The sequence below is a fragment of the Chrysochloris asiatica genome, unplaced genomic scaffold, assembly GCF_000296735.1.
Source record: "Chrysochloris asiatica unplaced genomic scaffold, ChrAsi1.0 scaffold00062, whole genome shotgun sequence".
In the NCBI taxonomy this organism is placed as follows: Eukaryota; Metazoa; Chordata; class Mammalia; order Afrosoricida; family Chrysochloridae; genus Chrysochloris; species Chrysochloris asiatica.
The window spans coordinates 2,196,507-2,206,324 of NW_006408580.1; positions in this window are offsets into that span (position 1 = coordinate 2,196,507).

Genomic DNA, 9,818 nt, shown 5'->3' on the forward strand with positions numbered 1-9,818 from the left:
AATGAAACAAGTTATATGAATTGTTGAATGTGAAACTGATGATGTGCCCTGTAAACTTTCACTCAATCCACAATAAAAACCTTAAATTAAAAAAAAAAAAAAAAGAAAAAAGTTTATTGGACTTGAGAGTGTTTTTGAGATCGGATTATTTATTTTTGGTCCTATAAGACACCTATTTATTTTTTGTCCTATAAGATACCTAAGGTACATAAATGGAGTTGTGATTTTCTAAAATTTTTTATTACACTGGAAAGAGCACTTTTTAAAAGTTTTATAATTTTAAATATTTTGTTTTTTTAGTTACTCTGGGAATGGTGATTTTCTACAAATATATAATAAATTGTGTTTAGATTCTATATTTTGTATACAGTTGAATATACATTACTTATTCTGTTGTGTTTCAATAGAATGGAATCTTTACAGGCCCTTAAAATGTTCTTAGAGGATTTAAAAAAAACCCTCTGAATATGCTTACCAAAGTTTTTCCAAGAGGATTTTATTATCAATGTAATGTAGAGTTTGTCAGATTCTAAAAATAGTACAGTTAATACGCTTTTGTAATGTAGTAAATAGTACCTTTATAAGAAAAATGACTGCCAATATATTTTTATAGCTGATCTTTATAAATTCTAATGCTGAGTTTTAATGATTATTTCAAATGTTTATATAGTTTGTTTAGTGAAAAAAGTATTGTGTGACTCCAAGTATCATTTTTATGTTATGGAAAGTAAAATTTTCAGATGGACTAATAGTTGAATTGTAAGATTTTTTTTGCATGCAGTTAGTTTATCTAAAGTTTTTTAAAAATGCTGTCAGTACACCAGTGTTTAACTTCTGTATTCCAATTTGTACACATTTTAAAATTGTACTACAAAACAATTGTGTGTTCCTTATATAATATGAAACATATTGTCTTCTATGGAATTAAAGGATGTTTGATAAAATTAAAAACAAAATTGAGGGACTACTATATAGGATAGTTAGACTTATTTTTATGAATCCTAAAGATAGAATTTTGATAATTGGATGCAAGACATAGTGAAAAAGTTGGGGCTCAATTAATGTGAGAACTCAATCATGAAATGTGTCCATAAACGAAGAGGGATATGGCACCAGGTAGAATATGGGTATATGACTCGTTGTGGGAAGTGCTCAAAAGGAGGCTGAATGATCATCTACCAGGAAGTCTGAAAAGTAGATTCCACATGGGAGGAAGATTATACCAAACGATCTTCAAGATCCCAGTCATCTCTCAGGTTCCATGATCCTCTGATCCCTTGCATTAAGACACATTATATACATTCCATTGTTGTTGCTGTTGTTAAGTGCCATGGAGTCCATTCCGACCCATAGCAACCCTGTATAGGGTTTCTAAGGATTGGCTGGTGAGATTGAACTGTCGACCTTGCAGTTAAAACTGACTTTGAAGTCCAGAACATTAATCAACAGTGCCTAGTATTCCATATTGCTGCAGAATTATACTGTGGAATGACCAGTAGAATGCCCAGCAGTTTCATTGTCAGTATAGAATGTCTGCACAACCCACATATAGGATGTTGAACTTAACTGGACTGTAAACCTCTTGATGGCAAAGATATGGTTTTATGTGCAGCAGTACCTGGCACTTAAGAGATGTTTGCCAAATGCAAAATTAATGAAGGACAAATGAAGGCCATGTGTAAGTCTCCTAGGACTTTCATAACAAATTACCACCCACTTGGTGACAGTTCTGGAGGCAAAAAGTCTGAAATCAATGTATTAGCAGGGCCAAACAACCTCCAGAAACTCTAGGAGAGAATCCATTCCTGCTTCTTCTAGCTGGTTGCTGACATTCCTTGGATTGAGGTTGCACTACTCCAATCTCTTCCTCCATCTTTACATCGCCTATTCCTCTTCACATGTCTCACTGTATGGCTGTTTAAACTCTCTCTACCTTTGTCACTGTGGCATCAGCAATGGGCTCAAGCATAGCAATGATTGTGAGGTTGACTCAGGACAGGGCAGTGTTTTGTTCTCTTGTGCATAAGGAAGCTATGAGTCGGTACCGACTTGACGGCACATAACAACAACAACCTTTCTCTCTCTCTCTCTCTCTCTCTCTATCTCTTTTTTTTTTTAACGTTTTATTGTGAATTGAGTGAAGGTTTACTGAGCAGATCATCAGTTCACCATTAATCAAATCGTATACTTTGTTTAATCTTAATGATTGCAATCCCTTCCATGTAACAACAGTTATCCTACTTCCTCCCTGTGATAAGTATTTCCATTCCACCCTACTTCCCAACCATTTCAAACTTTGTCCTTCGGTTACTGTTGCCCTTTTGATCTTGAATGGTTGACCATTCTATGGTAAGCATATCCATTTCCTTATAATACTTGATGGTGTTTTTCTTGAGCTGCCCTTTGAAATGTTCTGTTCAGCTCTTTTACTTCCTCATTTCTTCCAGCTGTTTTAACATCTCTACCTTAAGAGTAGGTTTTAGAGACTCTTCTGACATCCATCTTGGTATTTTCTTTCTTTGCTGTCTTTTGAATGACGTTTTGCTTTCTTCCTGTAGATGTTCTTGATGTCATCTCACAACTTTTCTGGTCTTCAGTCATTAGTGTCTAATGCATCGAATCTGTGCTTGAGAGGGTCTCTAAATTCAGGTGGTATGTAGTTAAGGTCATATTTTGGCTCTCATGGACTTATTTTAATTTTCTTCATCTTCAGCCTTAACTTGCATATGAGACTGTTCCACAGTCTGCACCTAACCTTATTTTGGCTGACGATATTGAGCTTCTCCACCATCTCTTCCCACAGATGTAGTCATCAATTTTATTCCTGTGTATTCCATCTGGTGAGGTCCATGTATATAGTCATTTTTTATGTTGTCTAAAAAAGATATTTGCAATGAATAAGTCGTTGGTCTTGCAAAATTCTATCATGTAATCTCCAGCATCATTTCTATCAACAAGACTGTATTTTCTAACTACTGATCCCTTTTGTTTCCAACTTTTGCATTATAATTACCATGCATCTTGATTGCATGTTTGATCAATTTCAGACTGAAGAAGTTGATAGTATTCTTCAATTTCATTATCACTGGCTTTAGTGGTTGGTGCATAAATTTGAATAACAGTGGTATTAACTGGTCTTCCTTGTATGTCTTATCACAGACAGCATTGTACTTCAAGATACATCTTGAAATTTAAAAAAAAATGTTTTATTGTGAATTATGTGATAGTTTACATGGATGAGCATTAGCTTTATATTCATCCTATCGTACATCGTTTCATTGCCATGGTTACAATCCTCTCCATGCATCATCAACCAACCAAAGGATATACCCTGCAAGCCTGCCCCTCTGGTCATCAGAAAACAGCCCCTCTCCCTCTCTGGGTCTAAAGTCCCCAGCCTCTCCATCTCTCCACGTCATCGTCTCTGCCTCCATCTTTGGCGTCACTGTTTCTCTGGGTAGGGTCCTTCTCTCTGCTCTTTTCCCTTGATGGTCCCAGGGTTGAAATTTTATTTTTAGTGATGAATGTGACACCATTCCTCTATAATTTGATATTCCCAGACTAGTAAACCATATGATTATTGGACTCAAAATGGCCAATACCAGTCCATTTCAGCCTACTAATGCCTAGGATGTTTATCTTTATATATTCCATTTCATTTTTTACAAATTCCAGTTTTCCTAGTTTTATACTTATACATTTCATACTCTGATAATTATTAATGGGTGTTTCCAAATGTTTCTTCTCACTTTGAGTTGTGCCCCATGAGCAAATTTAAGTTCTGGAAGGTTTTGCTCCATTTATGTCATTATTGTCAACTCCATTTTGCTAAGGTAGTTCTTCCCAATTGTATTTTGAATGTCTTCCAACCTGAGAGGTCTTCTTTCTGACACTATATCTGACAATGTTCTGCTGCGATTCATAATGTTTACATCTTCTGGCACTTTATCTGACATTGTTCTGTTGCTATTCATAAGGTTATCAGTGGCTAACCACTCAGGTGTAGCTTGCCTCCCTTCTTCCTAGTCTGTATTGGTCTGGAAGCTCCACTAAAACCTGTTCACCATGGGTGACCCTGCTAGTATGTCAAATGCCAGTGGCATAGCTTCCAACATCATAGCAACATGCAAGACACCCATAGTACAAAGTAACTGGCAGATGAGTAGTAAATAATAATAATAATAGTTATTGTTGTTGTTGAGTGCCATTGAGTTGATTCAAACTTATAGCAATCTTACTGGTTTTCCAAGGAGTTACTGGTGGATTTGAACTGCCAACTTTGCGGTTGGTTAACAGTCCAATGCTTATCCTACAGCTCCATGCCATTACTCTGACAATAGTAGTAGAAGCCTTTAACACACTACTTTAAATGAAGGACAGAACAAATAGAAAAAAAAAAAGCAACAAAGACACAAGAACCAAAGAACATAATCAATTTGACTTCATAAACATATATAGATCACACTATCCAACAACAACATAATATATATTCTTTTACTAACAGTAATAGTAGAAGTTAAAAAAAGAAATTAAACATTTCTTTACTCAAAATATGAAAACACAACCTTTGGGACACAGCAAAAACAGTCCTCAAAGGAGACTTTAAAGTAATAACTATATACATTCAAAAAGAAGAACCAGAATCGGCACCTCAATCAGTCCAACATCTTCAACAATTAGAAAGATAAGCCTACAGTCCTCAAAGAAAATAAATAATAAAGATTAGAGAAGAAATAAATGAAACAGAAAACAGAAAAACAATAGAAAGAATCAAGAAAACTAAAAGTAGGACTTTTAAAGTCAGCAAACCACTAGCAAAACTAACAAAGGAAAAGGTGCAAATAACACAAATAAGAAATGAAATGAGCTATGTCATTCACGATAGGACCAAATGTAATAAAAAGGACAATAGCAAAATACTGTGAAGAACTAAACATACTACAACAAAATGGAAAATCAAAGAAAAGGACACATTTTGGAAATAGACTATCTAAACAAGTATAGACCAAGGTAGAAAATTTGAATAAACCCATTTAAAATTGAGAAATTGAACAGGTTAAAACACTCTCAGCCAAGATAATCCTGGCCCAGATGATTGCACTGGTGAATTCTACCATTCAGAGAAGAACTGACACCAATTGTGCTTAAACTATTCCAGAATATAGAAAAAGATTAAATACTCCTGAATTCACTGTATGAATTGAGCATAACCATGACACCAAACCCAAGCCAAAATCACCAACAAAAGAGAAAATTATATATCAATGTCTCATGAACATGTTATTGTTGTTGAGTGCCATCAATTCTGTTCCAACTCATAGTGACCCTACATAGGGTTTCCGGGGAGTGACTGATGAGTTTGAACCACCAATTTTTCAGATAGCAGTCCAATGCTTATGCTACAGCACTGCCCCAGAACTCCTTCATGAACATAGGCACAAAAATTCTCAGCAAAATCCTAGCCAATATAATTCAACAACGTATACAAGAAATAATATATCATGACCAAGTGGGATTCATACCAGATGTGCAAGCACAGTTCAACATTAAAAAAGTAATCAATGTAATCCATCATATAAATAAAATAAAGGAAAAGAATCACATAATCGTGTCCATTCACTTAGAAAAGGCACTTAACAAAATCCATCCCTCATTCCTAAGATCAAAGACCACAACCTTTGGTATGGGTTGCACCTCAATGTAAAGAAAACAAAATCCTCACAACTGGACCAATAACATAAATAACATCAAGGTAAATGGGGAAAGAGTGAAGTTATCAAAGATTTCATTTTGCTTGAATCCACTATCAATACTCATGGAAGCAGCAGTCAAGAAATCAAGTGACATATTGCTTAGGAAAATCTGTTGCATAAGATCTCTCTCTCTTTTTAAAATTTTTTTATTGTGAATTGAGTAATAATTTACATGGGAGAACTATTATACTCATCCCATCCTTACACTCATCCCATCGTACTTCGTCTCATTACAATGATTACAATCACCTGCATGCATTATCATTCAACAGCATTTGCTTCCATTCTCCCCACCCCCTTTTTTTAATGTACACTGAAGCACTCAGGAATATACAATCATTCACACAACCAAAGGGCATACCCTGCAAGCCTGCCCCCCAGCTACCAGAACACAGCCCTTCTCCCTCCCCAAGTCTAGAGTCCCCAGCTGCTCCATCTCTCCATGTCATTGTTTCTGCCTCATCTCTGGCATTGCTGCTTCTCTGGATTTCACAATGTTCTTTAAAATGTTCAAGAGCAAAGATGTCAGTTTGAGAACTAAGGTGCGCCTGACCCAAACCATGGTCTTTTCAATAACCTCATATGCATGTGAAAGTTGGGCAATGAATAAGGAAGACTGTACAAGAATTGATTCATATGAGTTATGTGTTGGAGAAGAATATTAAAAGTACCATGGCCTTCCAGAAGAACAAACAAATCTGTGTTGGAAGAAGTATAGCCAGAATAGAATGCTCCTTGGAAGCCAAAATGGCCAGTCTTTGTCTTTCATACTTCAGACATACTATCAGGAGGGACCAGTCCCTGGAGAAGTACATCATACTTAGTAAAGTGGAGGATCAGCGAAAAAGAGGAAGCTGCCCAATGAGATGAACTGACACAGTAGCAGCAACAATGGGCTCAAGCTTAACAATGATTATGAGAATGGTTCAGGACCGAGCAATGTTTCATGCTGTTGTGCATAAGGTTGATATCAGTTAGTACCGACTTGGCAGCCCCTAACAAAAACATCAACAACCTTTATTCCTGATTTAAAAAAAAATGCTGAAAGTATTAGAATAGAAGGAAATTTTCTCAACATAATTAAGATCATATATACAAAACCAACAGCTAACATTTTTCTCAATGGAAAGAGAATGAAAACATTCCTGTTTCAAATAGGAACCAAACAAGGACATCCTTTATCATATTCCCTATTCAATATTATACTGGATGTTTTAGCCAAAGCAATAAAGTAAGAAAGGAAATTAAAGAGCATATAAATTGGCAAAGGTGAATTTTAACTATCTCTATTATGATTATGGAGCTCTGGTAGCATAGTGGTTACGAATCGGGCTGCTAACCTTAAGGTCAGCGATTGGAAACTGCCAGCGCACTCCGCGGGAGAAAGATGAGGCTTTCTACTCCCGTAAATATTTACACCCTCGGAAACCCTGTACAGGGTCGCTATGGATTGGAACTGACTCGACGGCACTTAACAACAACAACATTATTATTTTATATATATATATATAAGGAGCTCTGAGGCGTAGTGATTATGAATCGGGCTGAGAACCACAAGGTCAGCAGTTCGAAACTACCAGCTGCTCCGCGGGAGAAAGATGAGGCTTTCTGCTCCCGCAAAGATTTACAGCCTCAGAACCGACTTGACGGCACTTAACAACAACAACATATATCTACCCAATGACTCAGCAAGAAAATTACTGTAACTCATTGAAAGATTCATCAAAGTATCAGGGTATAAGATCAACATTCAAACATGAATCTTATTCCTTTACACTATCAAAGAGAACTCTTGAGAAGGAAATCAGGAAAACCATATCATTTACAATAACCACACAAAAGATTAAATATTTAGGAATAAATCTAAGCAGATAATCAAAAGACCTATACAAAGAAAACTACAAAATTCTATGATAAGAAACCAAAAAATAAAACAAGCAAAACCTACGTAAATAGGAGAATAGATCATGTTCATGAATAGAAATACTTAACATGGTGAAAATGTCAATACTACCCAAAGTGATCTACAGATATACTGCAATCCCAACTCAGATTCCATCATTATTATTTAAAGAAATGGAAAAACTAAGCATCAGCTTTATATGGAAAGCAAAGAAACACCAGATAAGCAAAAAATTACTAAAGAACTAAGTAGAGTTCTCACACTTCCCAATCTCAGAGTATACTACACAGCGACAGTAGTCAACATAGCCTGGTGATGGTATAATGACAGGAATATAGAACAATTGTTGTTGTTGTTTTTAGGTACCATTGAGTCAGTACCAACTCATAGTGACCCTATATATAACAGAATGAAACACTGCCCGATCCTGGGCCAACCTCACTACCGTTGCCACTCTTGAGTCCATCGATGCTATCATTTGGCCAATCCATCTCATTGGGGGTCTCCCTCTTTTTCTCTGACCCTCCACCTTACCAAACATGATATCCTTCTCCAGCGACTGGTCCCTCCTGACAACATGTCCGAAGTATGAGAGACGAAGCCTGGTCATCCTGGCCTCCAAGGAACACTCTGGCTGCACTTCTTCCAAAATGGATCTATTGGTTCTTTATGCAGACCATGGCACTTTCAATATTCTCCTCCAACACCACAACTCAAAAGCATTAATTCTTCTACTGTCTTCCTTATTCACTGTCCAGCTTTCGCATTCATATGAGGTTATTGAAAATACCATGGCTTGGGTCGGGTGCACCTTAGTCCTCAAGCTGACATCCTTGATCTTCAACACTTTAAAAAGGTCTTGTGGAGCAGATTTGCCTAATGCAATGCGTCATTTGATTTCTTGACTGCTGCTTCCATGAGTGTTGATAGTTGATCCAAGAAGAATAATGGAATAGAATTAATAACTCAGATTAAATCCATGCACAATATGGAGAACTGATGTTTGACAAAAGGACAAAACCAATTAAATGGGAATGAAATAACTTTAACAAATGGTACTGGCATAACTGGATATCCATTTGCAGGAAAATGAAACAGGACTCATCTCTCACAGTGCGTTACAAAAATGAACTTAAGATGTATCAAAGATCTAAATGCAAAACCGAAAATTGCATATAAAGGCCATCAATGAAAAAATAGCAACACACTTTGGGCCACTAATATATGGCATGAATATACCACCAAACATAATTTAAAGCATACAAAGAGCAGAAGACAAACTAGATTACAAGTAGATAAGCACTGGACTGTGAGCCACACAGTCAGCAGTTCAAACCCACCAGCTGTTCCTCAGAAACCCTATGTACAATTGCTATGATTGGGAATCAACTTGGTGATACTTAACAACAACAACATGCTTATCACAAGATTTCGCCAAAAGAGTAAAAAGAGACCTCACAGACTGGGTACAAATTTGACATATCAAATAAGGGATTGATCTCTAAAATTTGTAGAAAACTTCAACATCTCAACAAGATAAAGGCAAAATAATCCAATTAAAAAATGGTCAAAGGAAAGAGGAATGATGAAAATTTAAGACACTTGAAAACAGTCCATTGAACTAATAGATTATATTAATATTAGTCAACACAACCCTGAGATCAGACGATCTATGTGGTGCTTTGTTACTGCCAACTGTTCTGAAAGGGATCACATTAGAAGGTCCTGGATAGAGTGGGAGAAAATGTGGAACAAATTTCAAAATCATATAAAAAGACCAGACTTACTGGACAGCTAGGGACTGGTGGCACTCTGAGACTATTGTCACGCTTCAGGTCCAGAACTGAACTCTCCCTTGTGGCTCAGTTTTCAACCATGCACCATAAAATGATCAACTGTTTCAGATCCGATGGGCAGTATTTATGCAAGGACAAAGGTCAGAAGGATTGTGAAAGAAGGAAGAATGAAAACAGAAACACAGAAAAGAAGTGTGAAAAGTGATGTTCCCTAGAGGGGATTGCAATCATTGAGATGCAGTGAATTGTATGACTTGTTGAGTGTAAAATTGATGATCTGTTCTATAAACATCCACTCAGTTTATAATAAAAAGTTTTCAAAAATGGGATATGAACAGACACCACCAACAAAGACATCTTTCTCCC